Source organism: Meriones unguiculatus, chromosome 14 (assembly GCF_030254825.1).
Source record: "Meriones unguiculatus strain TT.TT164.6M chromosome 14, Bangor_MerUng_6.1, whole genome shotgun sequence".
Lineage (NCBI taxonomy): Eukaryota > Metazoa > Chordata > Mammalia > Rodentia > Muridae > Meriones > Meriones unguiculatus.
This window is the reverse complement of record NC_083361.1, coordinates 74,088,662-74,101,522: the sequence shown is the minus strand read 5'-3', so window position 1 is coordinate 74,101,522 and position 12,861 is coordinate 74,088,662. Positions and strand designations below refer to the sequence as shown.

Genomic DNA, 12,861 nt, shown 5'->3' with positions numbered 1-12,861 from the left:
AAGGAAGCAGAATGCTGAAATCAGAAAAGACATCCTCCATTTCTCCTCTTGTAGAAAATTACTTGTATTCCCACTTCCCTGGAAGTGAGAGCCATAAAAAGTTTAGAATGAAGAAAGTTTGGATTGAGCAAGGATGACTGAGGCATTTCCATTTAACTCAAATTACATTGGCAGACACTGGTTAAGGAACCGAAGTGATAAATGTTGATTCTTCAAAAATTCAGTTAGCTGGGTCTTAAGAGTGCCTGAAGAAAGCATTATCTCTGCCCAGGAGGATATTTTCCTTGATTGTTAGAGGAAGAATTATACTAAGTCTTGGCTTCAGATTGCATCAAAAGGTTTATAGTATCATCTAAACTGTTACTAAGTTGCCTGACTTTGTTTCCTCTAGCTCTATGTCCTCTCTCATTCTCTACAGGATTAAATAAGCACATTTACTTTTATGACTCTACAGGTTTTTTTTTTTTTTCCTGAACTAGAACTAGGGATAACGTTAGTGTTAAGTAAAGGAGGTATAAATCTATATCATTTCTTTCTATCCTTTTTTGTTTTTCTAGAATTTTATGTGTATTGTTACATATGACTGAAATATGACACTTGCTGTTATTCCTTTGGACATGGAAACTAAGAGGAAGAAGGGTTTGAAATCTATAGCAAGCTGAGAAGACATCTTTCCAGGTGTCTATTTTTGTCTATCATGCACAGTTCTGCAGACTATGTAGCAACACTCACTGCTGAATTCCCAATGCTGTGCTTAAGTCAGAAACAACAGTGAATAATTAGAGAGGTAAACTCTGCAGAACAGAACGGTTTGTTGAAAGATCTGGAGATGTTCTACAGGACAGGAAGGATCCTAAAGGGAGCATGAATGACATGTACTAGTTTCTTAAGAGAAGACATTTGGAGAAAAATCAGTGTCCTCTCTGTTACTGTAAGTGGCATAAGGCTGTCCTGAGTCAGAGGCAGCTCATGGAAAATAATATGCTTCAAATGCCTAATGCTTCTTCAAAGACTATCATCAGGTCTTACATATCAAACTATATCTGCTAACGTAGGTGAAGTGTTTTGACAATACTGAAGGAAGTCTTCGTGAAGATACATTTGCTATCATTTATTTTCAAGTAGACAAATGTGGTCATAGACTTTGCACCATGGTAGGCTTCTTTGTCCTGTGACTTATCTCTCTACTTCCTCCTCAGCTGAGATATTAGGGTAGAATATTGTCTGTTTTTCCCCACAGTGTTGATGCCATAGACATGTTTTCTTTGAGCAAGATTAGCATTCTAAACATGAAGGGAATATAAAAAAGAGCTATGAGTTCAATCAACCACTGTCAGACATAGTCTTAGATTTTATTCATACACATTTTACTTTCAGTTTATTGTCACACTAACTTAATGATCTCATCAATATTATTGTTTGACAATTTGGCATAGAATGCTTATAGAGAGGTTCTTTTTTGTGAAGAGTTTATGAAATGTACAGATGGCTGTATGCTGGGTGTGTAATAGGAGAATTGAAAAAACAAACAAATATTTGAGTAGCAAAAAATAAAAAAAATAAAAAATCACAGCATGTAATGACATATCCCATCACTGGAGAAGCTGGAAATGTATATCACACTTTGGGTATTATAGTTTGTTCAGTGACTACGTTCTGCTTAATTACTCATTTGATTACCTTGCTCAGAAGTAGAGGTATGATCCTTTACAGGCACAAGAACATTTTGCTTCCAATTCTATAGTTGTTTTTTTTTTTTTTTTACATACAATCATGAATATTCAATGACCTAATGATTCTTAATATTTCTTCAGTGCCTGTCTTTATGTCCTCCTTTCATTTCTGATTTTGTTAATTTGTATACTGTCTCTCTGCCTTTTAGTTACTTTGGCTAAGCGTTTGTTTATCTTGTTAATTTTCTCAATGACCCAGCTCTTGATTTTGTTGATTCTTTGAATTGTTTTCTTTGTTTCTAACTTATTGATTTCAGCCCTGAGTTTGATTATTTCCAACTGTCTACTCCTCTTGGATGTGTTTGATTTTTTTTTTCCCCATAGGACTTTCAGGTGTGCCATGGAGTTGTTTGTATGACATGTCTCAAATTTCTTTATGAAGGCACTTAGTGCTATACCTCTTAGCCATGTTTTCACTGTGTCCCATAAGTTTGGGTAAATTGTGCCCTCATTTTCAATGAGTTCTAGGAAGTCTTTAATCTACTTCTTTATTTTTTCCCTGACCCAGCTGTCATTAAGTAGAGAGTTGTTCAGTTTCCATGCATGTGTAGGTTTTTTGCTAGTTCTGTTATTGTTGAGGTGTAGCTTTAGGATTATTTGGGATTATCTCAGCCTTCTTTTATCTGTTGAGGCTTGCTTTGTGCCTGACTTTTTTACCTGTATGTTTAGCTTCAAAATTCTACGTGGGTCCTTAGCACTGCTTGTGAGCTCAGGAGTAACTTATATGTAACTAAAGTCATGACATGTTGATGACAAATAGAGATTTCAATGTTATGTGCAAAACAGAACCATTGATTCTCATCTTCTTTGGAACAACACATTTCTCCCCATTTTCTTTATTTTATTAAAGGGTAGAATTGTGTATACACAGTAAAAAAAAAAAAAAAAAAACTGAAGAAGTTGTTAAAGGTCCTTTTTTTTTTTTTTTTTTTTTTTTTTTTTTTTGCTTTGTTGCCACAGCTCAAAAAAATAGCAAATAACATACCCAGTACCTGACAAGCACATATTGAGTCTCCCATTTGTATCACACACTTGTGCACTGAAACCATTTGATTTTGGGGCCCCCATTGCCACAAGGTAATAAGATGAATTTTGAGAAGCACATATAAAAAAGAGCCCATCTTTTTCTGTTGAATGCTCTCTGGTGGCTTCTAACGTGCCTGGAGTGGAATCCATACCTCTTTTCGTACTCCAAAAGGTTGTGTGTGACATGTCTTCTGACTTCTCTGACTCAATTTCTTTTTTCTTCTTCACTCAGTATACCTCAATAACTCTAGCATTTTCATGTCTTGAACACAACATAGTGTTCTACAGTCTGTTGCCTTCTTGCTTTCAGTGCTTCCTACTCATTTACATCTGACCAGGAACTCCTTCTTCTTAGAGAAACTTCCCTGGCCATATATGTTTACATTTCATTACAAAGTAAAATGAAGCAGTTAAAGTAAGAAAAAACCCATCAAAGTATTGAATCAACAGGTACTAATTTGTCTCTGGCTCTGTGACCGCGCTGAAGGAAATGAAAAACAACAACGTGTTTGAATCTCCTCTCCAATTGTAATAATGGTGATGGACAATTTCTTTTTTCATATGTTAGAATGGATAAGCTACAGAGAATGAAAGATTATGGAATTATCTAGCCTTCAAGAAAAAGAGACTACATTAGCCAGACAATTCCTTAGCAAAGGGAGGTACCATGAATGGCAAACAGAATCTACACTCAAAGCAATGGCAGGGCCAGAAACCCTAGTTGGTGGACAGACTGCGGGCAGGAGACCAAAACTCATATTACAGAATTTTCCTGAAGTGAATGAAAGTGTAGGTGGATAGATTTATGGAAGAATTCGAAGAAGACAGTTCCAAATATCCTTTTATGATTGCATAATTCTCAGCGTGTTGTTGAAGTTCGTTCACAATAATCACCATAATGACACTCAGATATGATCTTTTCTTCAGTGCTTAGTTCACAGTATGGTATCTAACCAGGGGTGAGCCTTGGCCATGTGTTGCTCAATTCACTACATCTGCATAAATTATAACTTGCTTTATAATCATGCTGACACACCCTTAACTATCTTGTTTAAAATTCCACTGTACTCTACCCAGCGCCATCTCTATCGAGCTTCCGGATCTTAGAGGACACATCTTCGGCTTTGCATTTCCTTGCCAAGCTGAGTTGACTTCCATCTCCACTACAGAAAATTCTGTCACTAAGCATATTGCACCACACTGTCATTAATATTGTATGGCTGAGGCTGATTCCAGTGCCTAGGATTTTGCGGTATTTCAGTATTGCCATGTCTTTATGTCATTCACTTCCTCCTGACTCATAAAAATTTTAGCACTGTTTAACTCACACAAATCTATACAAAACTGGAACATAACATCGTAAACCTATTTGCTTTCTCATCTCCTTCATCATGATTTATTTGCACTCAGAAAATGGGTTTCCTTTTCTATCTGATTTTCATCATCCTCGCCAAACTTAAAAGGAATTGCTTTGTCCAAATAATAAGACAACAACTTATGATATAGGAATGTGTTCTTTTTCTATTCGTTTGATATTAACTTCTGTATTAAAGTGATCGATGGTAGCATAAAAACAAGATATGAGAAAAAACAAATGCCTAAAATGATGCTTAGAACAACAGACTTGGAAAAAAAGCAAAGACCATTGGCTGAGACTGCAAAGCATTCTATTTAGACTAGTCTGTCAAAACTTAGTCTGTTTCTCTAAGTTGATAATGGGTTTTCCCTGAAATAAACATTAAATTTCTTAGTCTAAAGTACTCAGAAATGTTGTATATTAGCCACTTAAGATTGCTGGTAAATTTATTGGAATTGAAATTCCTTTTACATAAATATCTATGCAGACATTTCCAAGATCACTAATATTTTCAGATGAGCCTGGGACATTTTGCCTAAGCTATTTTGGATGAATTATTGCTGTTGTTAACAATTCTTTGACTGTTTCGCCATAGTGTACTGAACCTACTTTAGCTAATACTAGCAGAAAAACACTGACAACCTAAATACAATGACAAACAGAAGCTGGAGAAAAGGATTGAAAAAACAGGCATCTAAGCACAAGCTCCAACAGCTCCTAAGTCTATTATACAGGACTGAGTGTGTGTAGGAGCCACATGCTTCCAGCATGAAGTTGTGGACAGAATAGGAAACTGCTGATCCAGCAAGTCCCATAACCTCTCTGCTCTACTGCCATTCTGACTAGCAAAGCAGATACCTCACACCTGGTTCTCCTCCTCCACTTAGTCCAATTTAAATTCAAGTTTCAGCTTACACATCTGATTGGTGAAGCATAAACATAGTCAGAACATTTATTCTAAGTGAATATGCAAAAGGTGACTTTTCAGCCTTTTAGTCTTCGGGGTCTGACAAAGTTTCAGGAAGTGAAAAACTGTTAGTGTATGTCCAGAATCTACAGTTAAAATGACAGACATTCATAAAGTGGTTTTAAATCATTTTTCTTTCTCAATTTTGAGAGTATAATACAATTACAACATTTACTCCTTCCTTGCTTTTTTTCAAATTTATGGCCACTTTTTCAATATATATATATATATATATATAATGTACACATATAAACAATATATATTCCTGAATATGAATAAAAATTGTTCATCTATGTTTTCAAAACTGACCATTTATTATTTGATGCTGTAGTATTCGAATGAATGCATGAGATTTCAGGATCACCTCACAGCTATGCAGTTTTCCTGAGGACCAAAAAGAGATACAAAAAGGAGTAACAATTGTCCTCAGTCTTCATATTAGAATACAACATTTCTGTTTCTGAATATGTGTTTATTTTATTTATTATACTGATATTGTTATTAACCAAGTGAAATACAATATCAGTGTTTGTTGATGATAGGACTACAGGAAAATAACAAGATTCAATCAAAAGAAATAAAATTAAATTAAATCAACAAATGTTAATACCTTATTAAAATACACATAATTCTATGGTAATTAATTATATGGAGCATGAACGATATTATAAAATCTTTCTCCTTCAAAGTATCAACAAAATAAAGTTCTGATAGTGGATTTTATGTATCCATTCTGCCACAAAATTGCAATAAAATATTTCATTTATAACTTTGCAGCTATTTTAATGTGCATGTCCCCAAATCCTAAGCCCAAGAATTTATATTTGCCTTAACCATCTTCGTTTCTCATTTCAAAGTTTTACAAACTTTATGGTTTTATGAATTATATCAACAATGTATCAATTATTATTTTATCCTTCAATAATATTCTTTGCAGTCACTGTCAAATAATAGTTTAAAAAATCTTTTAAACTCATCTTTATTCAGTCTGGCAGTGGGGAGAGAGTTCCTGTAGAGTCTAATTCCAACCACTTAAGGAGATTTCTTTTGGTGTTTATAATACTCTGAAATAAGAACATATCGTGGACTGTGTGCTTTATACATAAATGTCATTCCTTATAATTCTAGAAACTTGAAAGCTCAAGGTCAAGGTTGTAGTCAGCTAGGTTTCATTTCCTGCTTTCTGTTCTTGTCTTTAGCACAGTTGTACACATAGCTGTGACCTCATGTATAATCTACGTGCCCACGTGGAAGGGCTGGAAAGGAAAGGGGAAGGCAAAAGGAGCGAAGAGAGAGTCAGACAGGGAGTGAGATACTTTTGTCCTTAGAACAGAACATAGAATTTTTCTCTGCAGGTTTGGTTACTAATCCTACCATGAAGGCCCCACTCTCAAAACCTAATTTGATCTTCACTACCTTCCAAAGGCCCCATCATCGAGTGGCTTCATATTAGAGTTTAGGGATTCACAATATGAATCATGGGGCAACACAATTTAGTTGACAGCAGGAACAAAGTAAAAAGATTCATAGTTTATAAACTCATAGTTTGTCCTCAGAGTAGCTAAAAGGATGACGCTAGATGATCTCTATAGGGCTAAAGAATACTTACGTTACTTTTGCTCAGCAAAACCTCTAAGAATTGTAACACATATATTTCTCATTATTAACATTGGTTTTATTCTATTCTACTTATCCTTACAATAGTACGCGTATCCTTGCAATGATTCTATCTTGTCTCATTATTTAAAAGTGTTCATGATAATCCCGAAGACAGAAGCTGACAATCTCAAAGGTATAGTAATGAGCTATCAGTCAAAGACTGTAGGTCTATAGAGAAACAAAGCTTAATGTATATACTTCCTGCAAGAAGATCAATATGTATATTAATATTTAAAATATTATAATATATTATATATTAACATACAACATAATATGTAATAATATTATATATTAATGTACATTATATACATAATAATATAATATATTATTATTATTATTATTTTGGTTTTTAAGACGGGGTTTCTCTGTACATCCCTGATTGTCCTTGAGCTTGTTCGATTGACCAGGCTAACCTCAGCCTCAGATATTCAGCAGTGTCTGCCTACCTAGTGCTGGGTGTATTTATTACAGGTGTGTGCCACCACTGCCAGGCAAGAAGCTCACTTTTGAAATAAAGATATATAAATTGAAGGTGGCAGGATGGATTCAGGAATACCGCACAAACAGCTCTTTAACAAGGGCAGGGGTTTCACTGTGGTTGGAATGGGAAATGATCCCAGGAGGTCATGTGTTTGGACGCATGGTTCCCATTGTTTTAGATCGTACGACACCGTTAGGAGGCGAAGTCTTAGGGAAGGATGTGGGTCACGGGAGACTAGCCTGAAATTTCTAGCTCTGCTCTACTTCATGTCTTCCCTTTGCTTTTGGGCCTCAAAAATACTCTAACCACCCCTCTCACACCACTATGCCCACTCCCTGGACACATGGACTATGTCCCTCAAACATTTTAGCCAACATAAAAAAAAAAAACAAACCTCCTAGTAGGTTGATTCTTAAAAGGTATGTGGTTACAGCAAAGAGAAAGTGATTAATAGAGTTGGCTATACTTAATTAGAAGCAGCAGTAAAAGCCACAGAATGTCATTAAAAGAAAATGCTTATTCGACAGGAAGCTAGAGAAGTGTAAATTCAAGTGTATCATCATGGCACCTACATAGACAAAGCAACATCCACAGTTTTAAAGGAGGAAGGAGTAATGGCAAAATTATATTCACTCAAGTGTCTACTTTGACAGCAGAATAAACATGGGGGAGGAGAGAGGGTCAATAAAGAAACAGTAAATTTGAACTTCATGGCAGTGAAGACCACAACAGCAGACAAGTTAGAACATTCCACCCAGCTATAGTAGAGACACACTCAAGTGTGCCCAGAGACCATTTTCCAAGCCTGGTTACATGTTGGGTAACATAACAAGCTTCAAAACTATTGACATACAGAGGCTGGAATGATAACCGAGCAGGTAAGAGCTCTTGCTGCTTCTCTTGAAGGGCAAAATTCCTAGTTTCCATGTTGAGCAGCTTGCAACTGCCTACAAAATCATGCCCAGGGGATCTGGCCCTCTCTTCTGACCTCCTCAGGTATCAGCATGTTGGTTCACATGCACACTGCTACACACACACATACACACACACACACACACACACACACTAAAATAAACTTTTTTCAAAATTAAGAGTGAAAGCATACCAAATAGCTTTTGCAATCACCATGTAGGAAAAGCAGAGAACAGAAACAAAATGAAACACGAGAAATTGGCAGATGTTACAGCATTAAGTAATGAATCTTGAGCAATCTTTTTTTCAAAGGAAATATCAAAAATAGAAAATATGTTGAACCTGGGTACGATGGAATACTTTTAATCCCAATACTTGGGAGGTGTCAGTAAGAGTTTTGAGAGTTCAGGGTCATCCTCAGCTATGTAGTGAGTTTGAGGCCAGCCTGGACGATGTAAAATCCTACACACACATGCATGTATATCTATCTATCTGTCTGTCTATCTCTCTGCCTGTCTATTTACATATATTCCTGTCTGTGTATACATATTCATACATATATACATGCATGTATGTATGTATACATTTATGTTTACACATATACATTTATATACATATATGGAGATAATATTGAGATGAAAACATAACTCACGGAGTCAAATGTGCCGCAATGAATACAGCGTGAAATAGTAAATTTATAGGACTAAATACTGTAAGAGAAAGAGCTTGTATAGAAGCATCAACTTTACATCCTTGAAACTAGAAAAAGAGACCCAGACTCAAGCAGTTTGGGAAATGTGCCTTGCCTTCAGTGTGCAATACTCTTCAGCTCTTCTGAGTGTTCACTACCGTGTCTTAAGGTACAACTTAACACTGCTGGTGGTTTCCTGTTAGCATTTGTTCCAGTGTTTGCTTTCTGCAGACTTTCCCTTTCATATCACATGGACAGTCTCTCTCTAGACTCTGGCCTATTCTAGGAACGAGGCTTGGGGTAGAGTCAGAGTTTTCTTTGTTATTCTGTTTCTCCTGAGCACCCGATAGATGTATGCAGAAAATTGCTGCTGAAAGAATACACCTTCTCTGTTGTCAGGGTCCTTCTGGGGATCATTCGCCAGCACAGAGAGGAGAGTGGAGGGTGTTTGCTGACAGGGTGGCCTGCAGAGGAGATAAGGAATTGGTAAGTGGAGGGAGTGAGTCAGGCACGATCGTGAGGGGAATCTCTCAGTTGACTGTCTAGCAAGCAGGCCACTTCTGTAGCTCTGTCTCTCTGGCAGTCAACTGATTCTGTGGCTCTGATTGACTTGGAACCAGGCGCTTCTAAATTTGTACAAGTTTCACAGAACAAAGACAGACCAATGATTATCCAAGTGGTACAGATTATGTCCTTGATTTTTCATTATATGTCCAGGCTTACATGTTCAGTTACAATTAGAAAATACAAACAGGACAGATTGTTATTATTATTATTAGTCTTATAACTCTAATTTAAAGAAACTAGAGAATGTATACTCTAAAGCAACCACATTTAATATCTGACAGCCTGCTTGTAGTGTGGCAATGTTTGTAGTATGAGACCATTCCAGGCAAAGAGAAAATATTTGAACCGGTCATTTTATGAACAGCAAAAAACTAATACCTAACTTGTTTTACTATATGTATCATCATCTATGTGGTAAAGTAGGAAAAGTTTATTTTACTCTATCTTGTTTACTGAGTTTTATTCCTTAAAGAGTGCACCCCCTATTTTTAAAATACACTTTTAGAGACCTCTAAGCCTATAATAAAAAGAGGCCTTGAATCTGTAAATTATTATCCTGGCCAGTCAGGGTTTGTCAATTGTCTTTTTTTACCCTGCACCAATGTACTCCTCAAGTTATTTCAGCGACAGGTAGCTCAAGAAGATTCCTGAAGAAATGGTCTCATCTAGCTATGTGCCTATCTGTGTTTAATGATGTCCAGGGCATTAGGAAGACTTCCAAATAGTGGCCAGGTAAAGTTAATTTTAGGATTTTCTAAAAAGACTCAGACATAATTTTTCTCATGTAAAGATATAAATTGAATAATAATGCAGAAAGTTCCCAATAATGCAGCACACAGAGACCAAAACCCAAAGTTAGAGATAGAATGACAGCGATTTTAGCCCAGCTGTTTATGTCTTTCTTGTTTTGTTTTTTGAGACACGGTTCATCTATGTAGCCCTGGCTGTCCTGGTCTCTCTTTGTAGACCAGGCTGGCCTCAAACTCACAGGCTGCCTCTGAGTGCTGGAATTAAGGGAGTGTGCCACCACGCCCTGTCCAGGTTTCTACATGTTTTTCAGTGTGAATTGCACATCTGTCTGTGCACATGGAAGCAAAGATGATGTTGACTTTTCACCATAAGTCATCATGTTAACTTGATCTCTTGTGTATCTCAGACGTCTATTAAGAATTGTACCGTCTTCTTTGTACACAAGAAGCTGCTATGGAAAAATAGTTTGTGCATTAATAAAGAGCCTTTGCCCCCTCAAGCTTGTATCTGATAGTTTTAGTGTCTCCTTACAAGTTTTGTCCAGATCAGTTGACATGACATAGGTGAGTGTGATTTACTTATGGATATTCGTTACGGTTTGGTTTTGGCCTCTCCACTCTTAAGGAGGCACTTTCATTCTTCATTTATACATTCACATATTTTAGGATAAACTTACTGTTTTATTCAGGCTTATACTATTGTGTGATCGTTACTTTTATAGCCTAAGCTTTTAAGATTTTGTCAAAGGAGACATGTAAAGCCGACCTTATGTCCTTCTGATCCACCATTCTTTACACAGATCACTCTACTATATAGGAAGATGCTCCATCCTGATCTGACCTCCCCTGCTCTACCCAGAGTCAGTCATTTCTCTAGTGAACACCTTTCATTTAATGGAGAATGTATTTAGTAAGTAAGATATGCATGGTTGTTTTTATTTAAAAATGCAACTGTGAATTATCATACGGCATAAAAGACAACTTGCCAACAAACGTTATTTAACTTAGGTCTAGTCTTGAGCCTGAGAGGATGTTGATAAAAGCTTATGTAATGCATAAAAAGTTTTAAAAAGAGTATTTTAGTAGCCAGTGTGGATTGGCAGCTTTCCACCCTGAGATCCACTTATTTCTGCTCTCAAGTTGCCTTACAGTTTTGATAGAATAATCATAGTTCTTCAAGGTTCTAGCATTCGACTTTAGTTATTCAAATACACTATAGTGGTTTTATTTTTTTTTCTGTATAAATCCTAATACTTTGGGCTTAAAATTAAATCGCAATTGTGCTCCTGCAATTTATCAGCCATGTTCCAGTACCAATATAACAAAGTTTGGAAAATGCTTTTCTCTATTTCTCTTTCTCTTGTACTCTTTTACTACTTGAAAAAAAAATAGTACACATGCATGAAATCTCCTGATTCCTTTTAACTGAATCAGTTTCTCTTTTCCTAAATCTCATGATGGCTTTTCAGCTGTTTAATTAATCTCTCAAATCACCACCTATCTCTGTTAGTTACATATTTCATCGCTGTGATAAATTACCAGAGAATATTTTTTAATTTTCTTGTATCTGTTGAGTCTTGCTTTGTGATGGACTGTATGGTCAATTTTGGAGAAGACTCTGAGGAGAAGGTATATTATTTGTGGTAGGGTAGAATGTTCTGTAGACATCTGTTAGGTCTATTTTATTTATAACGTCAGCTAGTTTCATTATGTCTCTGTTTAGTTTCTGTTTTGATGGTCCATTGGTGAGAGTGGGCTGTTGACATCTTTCACTATTAATGTGTGGAGTTTTATGTGTGGTTTAAGCTTTAATACTATTTCTTTAACAAATATGGGTGCTCTTGCATTTGGGGCATAGATATTCAGAACTGAGATGTCATCTTAGTAGATTTTTCCTTTGATGAATATGAATTATTCTTCCCCATCTCTTTGATTACTTTTGGTTGAAAGTCTATTTGATTAAATATTAGAATGATTACTCCACCTTGCTTCTTCAGTCCATTTGCTCAGAAAATACTTTCCCAGCCCCTTACTCAGTGGTAGTGTCTATCTTTATTGTTGAGTTTTGTTTCTTGCATGCAGCAGAATTATGGATTCTGTTGTTGCACCCAGTCTATAAGACTATTTACTGATATCGAAGAATTGAGTCCATTGATGTTGAGAGATATTAATGACCAATGACTGTTAATTCCTGTTACTTTGATGTTGTAGTGTGTGTGTGCTTCTATATTCTTAAAAATATGGAATGCTTCACAAATTTGCCTGTCATTCTTGCAAAGGGGCCATGCAAATCCTCTCTGTATAATTCTAATTTTAGTATATGTGCTGCCAAAGCAATCATAACCAATGATTAGCCCAACTTGAAACCCAATGATACTCTGCTATGCTTGCAGACAGGTGCCCGGCATGACTGTCTTCTGAGAGGCTTCATCCAGTGGAGGATTGAAATAGATGAAAAGACCCACAGCGCCAAACAGTTGGTGGAGATCTGGGAGTCTTGTGTAAAAGTGGGAAGAAGGACATTGAGCCAGAGGGGTCAAGGACAACCCAAAAGACCTAAAGAGTAACTTGGGGCTCACAGAGACTGGATTACCAACAAAAGAACAAACGTAGGCTGGACCTAGGCCCTTTACACATATGTAGCAGATGAACATCTTGGTCATCATGAGGATCCCATAACAATTGGAGTAGGGACTGTCTCTGACTTTGTTGATTACCT

General features: G+C 36.4%; 1 non-coding gene across 1 annotated transcript; it reads right to left on the bottom strand.

Annotated features, from left to right (window-relative positions):
• Nucleotides 1-12,376: 12,376 nt before the first annotated feature.
• On the bottom strand, nucleotides 12,377-12,479 carry LOC132647653 (U6 spliceosomal RNA). The gene has a single exon (XR_009585999.1). It is a non-coding gene; the product is annotated as a U6 spliceosomal RNA (small nuclear RNA).
• Between the last annotated feature and the right edge of the window lie 382 nt (nucleotides 12,480-12,861).